The sequence below is a fragment of the Monodelphis domestica genome, chromosome 5 (assembly GCF_027887165.1).
Source record: "Monodelphis domestica isolate mMonDom1 chromosome 5, mMonDom1.pri, whole genome shotgun sequence".
Lineage (NCBI taxonomy): Eukaryota > Metazoa > Chordata > Mammalia > Didelphimorphia > Didelphidae > Monodelphis > Monodelphis domestica.
The window spans coordinates 310,870,251-310,884,814 of NC_077231.1; positions in this window are offsets into that span (position 1 = coordinate 310,870,251).

Sequence of the window (14,564 nt, forward strand, 5' to 3'; positions counted from 1 at the left end):
AAGAAGGGGCAGCACACCAGGGGACAGAGTGCTGTGCTGAGAGTCAAAAAGACCCGAGTTCAAATGCAACCTCAGACATTTATCACTTAAGCCCCTGGAAAAGTCATTTCCCCCTGTCAGCCTCAGTTTCCTCAACTGTAAAACGGAGATCCTAATAGCACCTCCCTCCCAGTGTTATGGTGAAGAAGGTCTGCTTGCTTAATAAATCTTGGCTGCTCCGTTTCCCCCTTTCTCAGGCATGTCTGCTGCTACAAACACCTTCCTGTCCTCTTTCGCACCCTTTGCCTTTCATGAAGTATCTGCTTAGCAGTTCATCTCATTCTTCCTCCAGAGCCAGATTTCTTCCTAAGCCCTGAACCCCACAGCCATATATATTCTATAAGTGGATAGGAACAAATGGATCCTTCTTAGAATGAGGACGTCCTTCCTCTCTTCAGCCCTCTAAATCCCTTCATTGTCAACGCCAGCCCGATCGGACCCAGGTAAATCATGAACCTACTTGAAATACAAATATGGCAGCATCTCCTTCATCCTGAAGATGGACGGCGTTTCTGAGCACTTCTGGGAGGGCGCAATTACTTAGCTGCTGAACGAAACCTTCAAAAATATGCATCCGGAAAATATGAACAAAATATGTTCACGTTTCAGAAAGAATATATATGTTTAGAATAATAAAACTGACACTTCTGTAGCGCTCTTGGGGTTGCCAAAGCATCTGACACACATTATCTCTTTCTGAGCCTTTCAACGATGCTGGAAGGGAGTGGCTGCTACTGCCCCTGTTTGACAGCTATGGGAAGTTGGAGTCAGAAGGTTCGAGGACTTGTCCAAGGTCTCCCAGCTAGTATGCTTCTGACAGATCGTTCCCCACCCCCAAGCCTTCCTGACTCCCAGTCCAATAGGCTTCCAGTTCTCTTAATAGATCAGGGGCAGCTAGGTGGCACTGTAAATAGAGGTCCAGGCCTGGGAGTCAGGAGGACCTGGGCTCGAATATGGCTCCAAACTCTTCCTAGCTGTGTGACCCTGGACAAGTCATTTAACCTCCATTGCCTAGTCCTTACCATTCTTCAGTCTTAGAGTTGTTACTTAGATAGAAAGTAAGGGTTAAAAAAAATACCAATGATCAATCAAAGGTTCCAAACTGAGGTACGCCTCCCTCTTCACCAATTTCAGGAAACTGCCTGGAACATTCATACCTCTTTTACAATAGAGTCATCGAGGTAGAGCAAGGGAGGAGCTTGGAGATCCTGCCATCCAAACCCCTCATTTTTCCAGATGAGGAAACTAAAGCTCAGAGTAATGTCTGAGGTCACTTAAGGAATAAGTCAGTCAACAAGCATTTATTAAGCACTTACTGTGTACCAGACCCTGCTAAAGACTGGGGACAGAGAGGCAAAAACATTGTGCCTGCCCTCAGAGAGCTTGCATGGTGACGACACAGACATCCAAGATGCCTGACCAGAGAGTTGAAGGAAATCATCCCCAAAGGAAGGAGTGGCATCCCTTCTAGGGACCAGGACATGCCCCTCAGAGAAGGGAAAATTTAAGCCAAGTCTGCAAAGAGGCCAAAAAAGCTAAGAAGGCAGGAGAGGAAAGCCTTCCAGGTATGGGGAGAGATGGCACAAAGCCTGCTGCATTACGTATGAGGAGCAGCAAGCAGACAAGGGAGGCTGAGGAGAGAAGTCTGGAAAGGTAGGAAGGGGCCAGGTCATGAAGGGCTTGAAATGCCAAAAAAGCTACTTTAGATTTGATCTTGAAAGTGACAGGGGGCCACTAGGGTTTACTAATGGAGGAGGAGGGTCACATGGGAAGACCTGCAAAGGGAAACCACTTTGGCCACTGAGTGGTAGATGGTTTTGAGCAGGGAGATTCATGAATGTGGGAGACCAACAAGAAGCCTAAATAGTAAGGGGAAAACTAAAAAGGCAAAAAAAAAAGTTCACATTCTCTGTCTCCAAACCCAGTTCTCTTTCCACTGCCCCATCCCACCTTCTAATGAAATGGTCAGAGAACATTTTCTTGAAAGCATTTTTAAAAATTCATCTTTTAAATTGAAATTTGAAATTTTGAAATTTAAAATTCTTAACTTAATCTTGCTTGAAATCCACTATAAACAGGTCACAGGTATCCAGTGTTGCCACCAAATCCAATTCCCAAGCTACATTCAAGATGGAGTCTGTGATGGAGTCTGATGACAAGTGATTCCCATCTCTGGTCAGCTCCAGGAGCATCTAAATATTGATTATGTCCCATGGACCGTCACCTAAGATGGGCTTATTTTGGATGGAAAGAAACCTAGTTCTGCTGGACTCACTTGTCTACAGTAGCCAGAACCCCAAGCCCTGGAAACTGGTTTAGCAGTGAAGATATTCTAGAATAACATTAAGCAGAACCAGCTACCAGCATAAAGAGCCCCTCAGCAGAGATCTGAACATGGTCGAACCCATGCAGAGACAGTGAGATGGGGTAGCACCAGTTCTCTCCCAGGGAGGGTTTTGGGTAGCCAGCTCTCAGGATGGTCAGAAATCTGGCTAGGGAGGACCTTCCCCTGGAAAGTGACAGCAGCCAGACCTCTATGAGTTCCGAGTAAAATTCTTATCCCAAGACACAGAGTCTATTGGAGGGGGCACACGGCAGTGCCCTCAAGGCTGGTCCTTTATAGGAGAGAAAAATGCAAGCGAGACAGGAAGATCAGGGTAGTAACTAGGCAGCTGACAGGTTTCCGGGCATCCTGCCCAGTGGGCAAGTGGGAGCAGGAAATAAATCAGAGGGGGACCACCGTTGGCCCAGGGTCTCACAGGCACCTCACATGGCACTCAGCAGGAAGTCAAACAAGAATAAGAAATATTTCACACTCACCTTGCAATATAGTCGATCCAAAACTCAGATCCTCCCCCCCACCCCCTGCAAAAAGTGGGGTGACGAATGGCGTATCCAACTGGAGAATTGGAGAATGACTAAACCATGCAATAAATGAATGTAAAGGCACGTCATCGCGAGGTAAGAAAGGACACGTAAAAGAGAGCCAATGGGAAAATTTGGATAAAACGATACAGAGAAAAGCAAGTGTAACCAGGAGAATAGTCTAATCCGGATTATAACCATGTAGATGAAGATAAAACTGAAATGCAGCCAGATTAATATTCACTACCATGACCTGGGTTCAAATCTAACTCCAGATGCTTCCTAGTTGTGTGACCCTGGGCATGTCACTTAACTCAGATGGCCATTCTTCTCACTTAGAATTGATAACTAACATAGAAGGCAAAGGTTTAAAAAAACAAAAAACAATGATTCAGGGCAAGGTAGAGAATAATGGGAATGATTGTGATGTGGGGAAAAAGAGAGGCATTTTTTAAAAGAATGTGTTTCAAATAGTGTTTTTGTTTTTAAATAAAATCATCTCTAATGTATCCTGTGTTCCAGCTGTGCTAATTGTACCAACATCTAGATAATGTTGACAAATTTCCTAACTCTGCCAAGAGGGTTTCCAGTATACTTACCAAGCGTACAACTCTCCAGCCCCTCTTAATATGTCCATACTGGAGAGACTCCATAATTTAAGGCATTTGGGGCTTCCAGTTAAGAAAGAAAAAAAGATCCACAATGTCCAACTGACCTCTGGAAGTATCCATTTTCCAGATCTGATACTCCAGATCTTCCATTTCCTGCTCGATTCTCTTCTTCTGGATATTGATTAGCAGCCCCTAGCGAGGGCAGGAAGAGAAAATCTTCCCATCTTTTGGCACGCGTCCCTTTTGACAGCACACACGTATTTACATGAAATAAGAAACAAATATTTGTCCTTTTTTATCCAAACTGTCAGCATAAACTGAGGGGCTCTGGGAAAGCTGCTGAGGAAAACAGGAGTGACATTTATTAATGGGTTATACCAGGAAAGGTTAAGGATTCACCAGGGGAAGTGTTAACAAGGAAAATAGATCCCACTCTCTGTTCCCAGTGTTCTGAGCCTGGTGATCCCTTTCGATGAATAACTGACAGCATGTGTTGTGGAGGAGAGTCAGGTCAGGACCATGATCCCTCACTCTGAGCCTGGCCTGTGCAAGATGCTGAGGTTACAGACAGAAAAGCCTGACCTCAGGGAGCTGCCATTCTACTGGGGGGCAGGGGATGGGGGGTAGCCTGGAGATCACTTTGCAAATGCATGCAAAGTGATCCAAAGGAAGGCAAGAGGAATCAGGGGCACGGGAGGAGGAGAGATTAGGAAAGGGCGCCCGGGTTTGGGCTTCTTGGGGGATGCTTGGGACCGTAAGAGTTGGACACATTGGCTGGTTCTCACACGTGGGGCAGTCCCTCCACTGAGCTCCTCTGGGTCATAAAACAATCCCACATGCCCTCTGCCATGGCAAGGCTGGAACAGAACCCCGAGGTCCGGGCTCCTCTATATCTTGTCCCATGCTGCCGGGCGCCTTCCAAACACTCCGACTCCACTAGAGCCCGCCCATTGAAATCGACAAGTGTGGGGGGGGGGGGGGGAGGGAATTGCTGAATCTCCAAAAGGAAAGCCTGTCCCTGCTGCTCACTGAGCCTCCAAAGATAAGCCCCCGCCCCAGTTCTGTCCTTCTTTTCATTGCTTTGTCTAAAGGAAGCAACAAGCTCGAGAGACTCCGCCGCCGCTCCTTTTCTCCCTCCTTCCTTCCTCCCTGATAAGGCGCTCTTTGGCGTGCTGAGATCAGAAATTTCCTGATCTGTATTTGTGTTAGCGATGCAGCCCACATCCAGGAGAATGGGGAGCCGAGCAGGAGTGAACAATTGTATATATGCAAATGTATGCAAATTCCTGCCAGCATCTCCCTATCTCTAACGGGGCAACGGCAACATCCGACCCGCTATTCTTGCCTTCAGTTGCTCAGCTACTGAATGTGGTGGCTGGGTCCGGGAGGGGAGGACGGGATGGATATCCATTCAGGGGATGCTCAAGTCGCTGCTGCTGGGCCGCGGGCCAACTGGAAAGCCAGCTAGCCCAGAGAGAAGCCGGTGCGTTCTCGGAATCCGTTCTCTTCTCGGATCTCGGGGAGTGGGCTTCCTGGAGGCAGAGAGAGGGGAGGGGAGGCGGGGTGCCAGTGGCATCTTACGGGCACCTCAAGAGGATCTGAAACCAAGCAGGCTCCTCGTGGCCTGAGAAAAGAATTGGGGGCTGGCCAGGGGGCCATAATCTCTTCCCTCCCAAGCCTCAGCTGCCTCATCTGTGAAATGGACATTGGTGTCAACATGGATTAAGCACCATGTTGTACAAGAGATTGTGTTATGGAGGGAAAAAGTCACTGCCCTCAACCAATCAGGTTTTGGAGTACTGTGCCATCTCTGTGCCATTACTTGGACCGCACAAGGCAATAAGTGCTCTTCCCAGGCCTGGGGACCCCAGAGGCTTCCTTTCTAGCAGGGAATACTGCATCACATAAATCAAATGGATACAAATTCATTTCAGGAAGGACAGAATGCTGAAAGGAAGGGAGGTCAGGAAAGGACTCGAGTAGGAAGTAGGAGCACCCAGTCTATTCTTTAAGAGGCAAAAATGAGAAGGGAAGGCATCCCGGGCATCAGAGGTTCACAGAGGGAGAGTCAGCCAGGGGTCAACAAATAAATCCACATGAAGCTAAACCCCAGGCATCCAAAGAACGTCCACAGCAGCTGCCCTGCCTTCAGAGAGCCAGCAGGCAAAAGAAGAAGAGGATGGGATGGTTTAACTGGGATGGGGGTACAGGAAGGACAGGAAGTCAGAAGGGCAAGGCAGGATCCCCTCCAGATTGTAGAGAAAGAAAGGTGGCTGCATCATCTTCCCCACCAGCTTGTTCTAAGGCTCAAATGAGATATATATAAAATATACTTAGCAAACTAAAAGACACAGAGTTGTCACCAGTTATCATGATTAGTCCCATAGTTTAATATTCCTCATTTCAACCATTCAGCTAAATAAGAGGCAGCTAGATGTTTCAATGGCTTGAGTGCTGAACCTGGAATCAGGAAGATTCTGAGTTCAAATCCTGCCTCAGATACTTCTTGGCCATGTGACCCTGGGCAAGTCCCTTAATCTCCGCCTACTTCAGTTTTCTCATATGCAAAACAGGGCTAATAATAGCATCTACCTCCCAGGGTTGTTGTGAGAACAAAATGCGATAATATTTCAAAAAAAAACAAAACAAAACATATACAAGGTAAAGAGTAGGTGCTATAGAAATACTAGCTAATCATTATAAGCATCTATTAGCACTCATTTTGTGCCAGACAGACAAAAATAAAACAGCCCCTGCCCTCACAAAGCTTCCATTCTATTGAGGGGACAAACCTGTCCCCCACAGATAAATAGACATAAGATAATTTGAGGAGGGGGATGAGGAACAACAGGAGGCATCAAGGAAGGCTTCACAGGGGGAAAGGCACATTAGCTGAGTTCTGAATGAAGACAAATCTGAGAGGCAGAAATGAGGAGGGAAACGTACTGGCCTAGAGGACAGGTCATGCAAAATCTCGAGGGGTATTTGGTTACAAGGTAGAGAACAGGAAGGGAGATAGCATCCCTCCTGTTTTCAGTGAGGATCAAAGGCATTACTCTTGGGATGCAAAGAGAGATACCATAAAGTAAGACTGGAAAGATAAGGATGGGGACCAGACCACCAAGGACTCTAAATGCCAAAAAGGAATTCTTATTTTATCTTTTATCCTTTAGGCAATAGGGAGCCTCTCAAGGTAGTTGAGTAAGGGAGTGATAGGTTCACATCTATGCTTTTGAAAAAAATTTTTTGCAACTGTATGAAGAATAGTTAATAGAGAGATCACGAAATCCAGAAGGATAAAGTAAGAGGTTATTGCCACAGTTCAAGAGGAGAGGATACAGATCTGACCTGGAAGTATGACCATGTGAGACAGGAAGAAAGGACTGACTGAAATGTCAGATGTGATAAAGTCAGAATCAGCAAGGATTGGGGACCCAGTGCCAAGGATGGGGATCCAAAGGGAGGAAAAAGTCAAGAATAACTCTAGGGGATCTAGCAAGTGACTAAGAGGATGACAGTACTCTCAGTAGAGATGTTGAGGCTAGTGTTTTCAATCAGCATCTATTAAACACCTACTGGACACTATTCTCTGTACTGGTTAAGTGAAAAAAGGCAAAAGGCAATCCTTGACTCAAAAGGACCTGGGTTCAAATCTGGTCTCAGCCACTTTCTAGCTATGTAACTCTGGGCAAGTCCCTTAACCCCAGTTGCCTATCCCTTACTACTCTTTTGCTTGGAATTGATACCAAGACAGAAAGTAAATATTTGTTTGTTTTTTAAAGACAATTCCTGCCCTCAAGGAGCTGACAGTCTAATGGATTGGGGGGGAGGGGGGAATATCTAGTTCTGTTTGAATTTCAAGCCAAAATACTCCACTGGGAGCTGTTCATCTACAATTCACAAAAATAAATTGGGGCTGACTAGAGAGTCTATACAGTCACTTGCTTGATAAAAAACTCTCTCTTGGTGCTGTAATAAGAATCTATCCTCATACCAGAAACATCTGCATATTTATACAAATTTTCTCAATGGTTTGAATGGGACACTAGGCACTGGAGCCACAATTCTGACTCGTTGAAGCTCCTGAATGTCCATTAATCCACAGGCATCAAGGCTGGGGGAAGAGAGAAGAAGAACTGGAGGATGGATTCTTGAGCCCAAATAGGATTGAACCACCCACATAAGCAGGCAAGGTGATTGAAGGAATTGCTAGGAGTGCTGGGCAGAAATAAGTGGGTAAAGAAGGGAAACACCACAAGGACAAAATGTGTCATTCTCAAACACATAACCATGTCTTTAAGGGAGCCATGATCCATGCGGTCTCTTTGATGGGCATTTTTCCTGGTGAGGCATCATTAAACAAAATTCTCTTGCCAGTGTGCAAAATGACAGTAGGAATGTACTTTCTTTTAAATGAATCTCTTTCAAGTCTAAGGAGAATAGGACTGGGAATACAGAGCAAAGCTTGCCTGTTTTACCCTGAGACTCCAGGATTGCTCAATGAAGCTCCAGGGTAATTTGCATGGTCCTGGTACTAGCCACAAGGCATGATGGGAAAAGAAAGGAATGTATTCACCCCAACTGAAATAGCAAACAAGCCTGAAGGGGTGAGAGGTTGTCAAAAAGCAAGACTTTGGCCTAAGGATATGAATGGGAAGTTTTTGAAGGAGCAATCCAAGCTATGAGCAACCTTATGAAAAAATATTCCATCCTATCACTAATTAGAGAAATGAAAATTAAAGCAACCCTGAGGTTCTGCCTCAAACCAATCAGATTGGCAAAGTTGACAAAAGAGGAAAATGACTGTTAAAGAAGTGTATTAGTGCACCATTGACAGATTTTTGAATTGGTGCAGCCATTCCAGAAAGCATTGAATTATGTCTCAGAAGTTACTAAATTCTGTACATTTTCTGACCTGCCTATACTGCTAGGGGACTTTAACCTCAATAAAATCAAAGAATGATTAAAAGAACCTAAATTTATAATATTTATAGCAGCTTTTTTTATAATAGCCAAAAATTAGAAACAAAAGGCGTACTCACTTCTTGGGGAATGGTGAACAAATTATGATATATGAATTGTTGAAATATTATTTTACTATAAGAAATGATAAAATGGACAGTTTCAGAGAAAATCTGGAAGGCCTCTGTGAATTGATAAAGACCCAAAGAGAAGATGAACAATATATACAATCACAACAATCCTACAGAAAAGAACAATTTTGAAAGACTTTAGAACTTTGATGAGTGTAATGATATTACATGAACCCAAGCTGAAACCACCATAGCCATCTAGGATGGGATTTAAAATGTAGAATGAGATATATATACATTTTTGGACAGGGTTAATATGAGAATTTCCATTGTTGGACTATACATATTTGTATGAAGGCTTTTAAGTTTCTTTTTTAATGGTTCAATTGAGGGTGAGGGGAGAGACAGTAGAAGGGAGAAATAATAATTGTTAGCAAAACTAAGGAATTTTTTTTAAAGGAAAGAATTTGATCACTTTCTCTTTGCTGTGCTGGCTGGGTACAGTTACATATCTGACTAACAAAAAAGCTGAAACAGCCCTTAGGCATGGTCAACCTCATAATAAATTGATAAGTACTTTCTTTAAGGAAGAAAAAACCCAGGCAGGTGGAAAGAATTCTAACACAGAGTAGCATCTTAGCCTAGAAGCAGATGGCAGAAGACGTTTGGCAGAGAAACAACTTTAACAGTAAAAGAAAGCAACAGTGAGGCACCTCAGCTGTGACACAATTTTTCAGTATTATAACTGGAGAACTGCCTCTTGTTCTGGTAAGATAGAAATCTGTAAGATTTTATACCCCTCTACATATGGATGCCTTTTCTTTTTTATTTAACTTGTATTTAAGTGTCTTTTGCTTTGAATTAATGTGTCAGCTGACTTGGTCTGGGACAAAGAGATACATTCATGGGGGCTCAGAGCTATAGTTTTATATAGATAAATCTTCCCCAGAAATAATACCATGAAACTGGGTGTAGCTGAAGTGGGAAAGGGGTTTCATACCAAGGGAACCCTAACCTATGCAAGCAACAATTCAAATTGCCACTTCCCATCCAACTCTACCAACACCATGTAAAAATTAAAAAAACAAAACAAAACAAGCTTAAAACAAAGGAACTGGATAAGGTCTCACCTGTCTAGATCTAAGTCTAAGTCTTTCTTGCTTATGTATATAAAGTACACGCTTAAAAAATAGTGGCACCAGATAGCATCTCATTCCAAAGTTAAATCAGCTATGAAAACATCAGCCTGTTTCTGCAACATGTGTTTTACCTGTTTCAAAGTGAGAAAACCTGTTAGAATATGAATTAGGATGCATTTGAATAATAAAATATACAAAGTCATCCATACATATATACAAATACTGGATACTTGCATACAGTGGCACAGTACCAAGAAAGCAAAACCATGGCAACAAGATGAGAGAGAACTATAATAATGTAAAAAAGAGAAGGCTAAAAAGCAGCTGAGCTCAGATTCATGACAGTCACCCAGCTTGGTCTCAGAGAAAAGACGAAATACATGTGGCACAGCAGATGGAGCATTGGACTTAGAGTCTGAAAGAACCAGGTTTGAATCCTGCTGAGCAAATCACTTAATCTCTCTCTTCCTGGGTTTCTTGTTTTGTAAAATAATAATAATGATGATGATCATCATCATCATCATCATAACAATAGCTAACATTTGTTCTCTAAGTGCCCAGAGAGCTTCACAAATACTATCTCATTTTATCATCACATAAGCCTTGAGATATTATTCTCATTTGTCAATTGAGGAAACTGAGGCAGAGTTTCAAGGACTTTTCCAGGGTCACGAAGCTAGCAAGTGCCTGAGATACTGATGCAACCCAGATCTTCTTAACCCCAAGACCAAAGCACTAACCTGCTATCTAACTGCCTAAAAACGGTGAAAATAATAGCATCTACCATACAGAGTTAGTGTGGGGATCAAAGGAGATAATAGAAGCAAAGCACTTTGCAAACCCTAAAATGCTACATCCATTTTAGCAATTATTTTTCTTTGTCAGGAGGTGGGATGCTCTAAATGTCGAACACTGCCTCGGTCAACAGATGCTATTGTTTTGTCTGGTGCTTTTACTTACCTTTTTCTTTTCTAAGACAGGGAAGAGTTCAGTGGTGAGGGGAAGATAGCATAATGGTAAATATGAGGGGGTGTGGAGAACAAGAGAATAAAGACAACATTTTTAAAGAAAATTCCTTGGGATAGAGGAGTGAGGGAGAGAATTTGGAACTCAACATTTTACAAAATGAATGTTAAAGAAGGCAGTTAGGTGTCCCAGTGTATGGAGAGTCAGGCCTAGAGATGAGAGGTTCTGGGTTCAAATGTGACCTCAGATATTTCCTAGGACATTGTCCAGCCCTTACTGCTCTTCTGCCTTAGAAGTAATATACAATATTGCTTCTAAGACGGGAGGTAAGAGTTTTTTTAAAAAAGAATGTTAAAAATAATTTTACCTGTAACTGGGAAATATTTAACAAAATAAATAAAAATATATTGGACAAAATTCCTGGGCATGCCCATATTTTTTGTCTCTTTTTATGCTGGATACAGTATTTCAGTCATTGCTATATAAATAGAAAAATGTGCTCTCACTTCTTCTACATGTTAAAAGGTGATACAAGATTCAGACATTATGCCTTGGATATGGCCAAGGTGGGAATAAGGTTTGTATGACTGTGTACATTAGTCAGAAGGGTTTTGTTCCTTTTTTTCCTAATTTTTTTCCAATGAGGAGAGTTGGGGGAGAGAAAGAGAGAGAGGAGAGAGAGAGGAGAGAGAAAGACAGAGAGAGAGAGAGAGAGAGAGAGAGAGAGAGAGAGAGAGAGAGAGAGAGAGAGAGAGAGACAGAGAGAGACAGAGACAGAGACAGAGAGAGACAGAGAGAGACAGAGAGAGAGAGAGAGAGAGAGAGAGAGAGAGAGAGAGAGAGAGAGAGAGAGAGACAGAGGGAGGAAGGGAGGAAGGGAGAGGGAGAGACAGAGACAGAGACAGAGACAGAGAGAGACAGAGACAGAGAGGCAGAGACAGAGAGACAGAGAGAGAGAGAGAGAGAGACAGAGAGACAGAGAGACAGAGAAAGAGAAAGAGAGACAGAGAGACAGAGAAAGAGAGACAGAGAGAGAGAGAGAGAGAGAAAGAGAGAGAGAGGGAGGAAGGGAGGAAGGAAGAGGGAGAGACAGACAGAGAGAGAGAGAGACAGAGAGAGAGAGAGAGGGAGGAAGGGAGGAAGGGAGAGGGAGAGAGAGAGACAGAGACAGAGACAGAGAGAGAGAGAGAATGAGAGAGAGAGAGAGAGAGAGAGAGAGAGAGAGAGACAGAGAGAGACAGAGAGAGAGAGAGACAGAGAGACAGAGAAAGAGAAAGAGAGACAGAGAGACAGAGAAAGAGAGACAGAGAGAGAGAGAGAGAGAGAAAGAGAGAGAGAGGGAGGAAGGGAGGAAGGAAGAGGGAGAGACAGAGACAGAGAGAGAGAGAGACAGAGAGAGAGAGAGAGGGAGGAAGGGAGGAAGGGAGAGGGAGAGACAGAGACAGAGACAGAGACAGAGAGAGAGAGAGAATGAGAGAGAGAGAGAGAGAGAGAGAGAGAGAGAGAGAGAGAGAGAGAGAGAGAGAGAGAGAGAGAGAGAGGAAGAGAGGGAAGGAAGGAGGGAGGGAGGGAAGACAGGGAGGCCCTTTGGAGGTGCAAGGGGCAGCAAAATGCTCCATCAAACTGTTTTGTTTTGTTTTTAAGTTAACCTCCGAAAAACTGAATGTGTTGTTATAATTAGTAAAGAGAGAAATAGTTCTGTTCATCAAAAGGAGAGAGAGAGAGAGAGAGAGAGAGAGAGAGAGAGAGAGAGAGAGAGAGAGAGAGAGAGAGAGAGAGAGAGAGAGAGGTTTTTTTAATTGAAAAAAAAATTTTTAATTTAAGAAAAAATCAAACTATTTTATCTTTTGGCCAATTTTCCATGACCAAGTGGGCCACCACTGCTGCCTCCTCCCTTTGTTATCACATGGTTTTTACTCCTTCAGAGAAATGACCATAAACTTTCCTTGCATGTATGATTTGCAGCTTCAGTGTCTATCTTGAGGATCCATCCTCTATCTGTATAAAAATAATAAAAAGGTTTTCTCTACCTTCTCTGAGAATTTGGACTGACTTTCTTTATAAATCACAGCTCTGTCCAGTCAGACCTTCATTTGTTTTTAGGGTGATATTTAAAATTTTATACCTTCTTTCCTTTCCTTTTATGCTTCTTTCTTTCCTTCTATATTTCTTTCTTTTCTACTTCCTTTATTCCTTTCCTATTTCTTTTCCTTCCTTCTTTTTCTTCCTCTTCCTCCTCCCTTTCTTCCTTCCTCCCTCTTTTTCTTTTTCTTCCTTCCTTTCTTCCTTCCTCTCTCCCTCCCTTCTTTCTTTCTTTCCTTCTTTTCCTTTCTCCACAGCCTCACTCAGGCCCAGTGCACTATGAGTATTCCATAAGTACTTCACTTGTTAATAATTTAAAAGGCTCTAGAAGTCATAGTGGACTATGATCATCTGAATAGACACTTGGGATACATTAAAAAAGAAAGAAAGAAAGAAAGAAAGAAAGAAAGAAAGAAAGAAAGAAAGAAAGAAAGAAAGAAAGAAAGAAAGAAAGAAATTAGCCATTTGCTTTCCTAAACACTGGTCAGACCCTTTTAGAGAACCTCTGATAATAACAAGCTGTTGTTATTATTATCACTAATAATACCAATAGTTCAGATTTATATAAAGTTTTAAGCTTTCTAACATGCTTTGTGTTCATTTTCTCATTTCAGTTTGGGGCTTTGTCACCCAAGATAGTGATGGAAAAAATTTTAGGAGGGACAGCTAGGTGGCTCAGTGGGCTGAGAACCAGCCCTGGAGGTTCTGGGTTCCAATCTGACCTCAGACACTTCCAACCTGTGTGACCCTGCGCAAGTCATTTAACCCCAATTGCCAAGCCTTTATCATTCTTCTCTTAGAATTAATAGTGTAGATTCTGAGGTTTATTGGGGAGGGTTAAATAAAGAGGATTTTAGGATTCAAGTTCAACTTATGAAGACTGGCTAATGGAATTGGGAGTAGTTATCATAGAGAAGGAAAGACTAAGGTACACATTAATTATTGTTTCCAAGTAAATGAATAAATGAATTGGACCCAAAACTTAATGGGGAAAGAGTGGTTTGGGACCCCCATGGGAAGCTGTAAAAAAGTGACTCACCACCACCCATCTTTTCAAAAGTCACTTCTATGAATATTTCCATATCAAACAAATCATGGAGCACCAGAATTTCAGAAGAATCAAAATAGTGAGGGACTCAAAAAGTCAAGGTAAGATAAATTCTGTCTTGTACTACCAAGGTGCACAAGAAGGCACATGAACAGAATTGATGGCGGCTAGACAGCTCCCAATGGAGAGATAGAATCAGGCTTAGAGTGAGAAAGAACTAAGTTCAAATCCAGCCTCAAACACCAACTAGTTGTGTGTTGTTCAGTCATTTCAGTTATGTCTGAACCCTTTTGGGGTTTTCTTGGCAGAGATACTGGACTGATTTATTATTTCCTTCTACAGCTCATTTTACATATGAGAAAACTGAGGCAAATGGGGCAAAGTGACTTGCCCAGGGTCATACAGCTCAGAAGCATCTGAGGCCAGATTTGAATTTAAGAATATGAATCTTTTCTTGACTCCAAACTTGGTGCTCTCTCCACTGAGTCACCAACTGAGTAACAATGAACAAATCACTTCCTAGGCAAATTGTTTCTACCTACCTTCATTTTCTTAAGGCTGAGATTACCTAGATAGCCTTTCTAGCCTTGTCCCCTATCACTATAACAAGAGTACAGCTTCTCACATTGGCGGCTTCAGTCTTCTCCAAATAACCAGCCAAAATATACTAAACTCTTTTCTGGCTCCTGATATCGCTCTTCCTTTTCTTCTTTTCTTTTTCAGCTGGATGTGCTTCAGTGTTTACTATTTCGGTATTAGGAGTATGCTTGTTAAGATTACC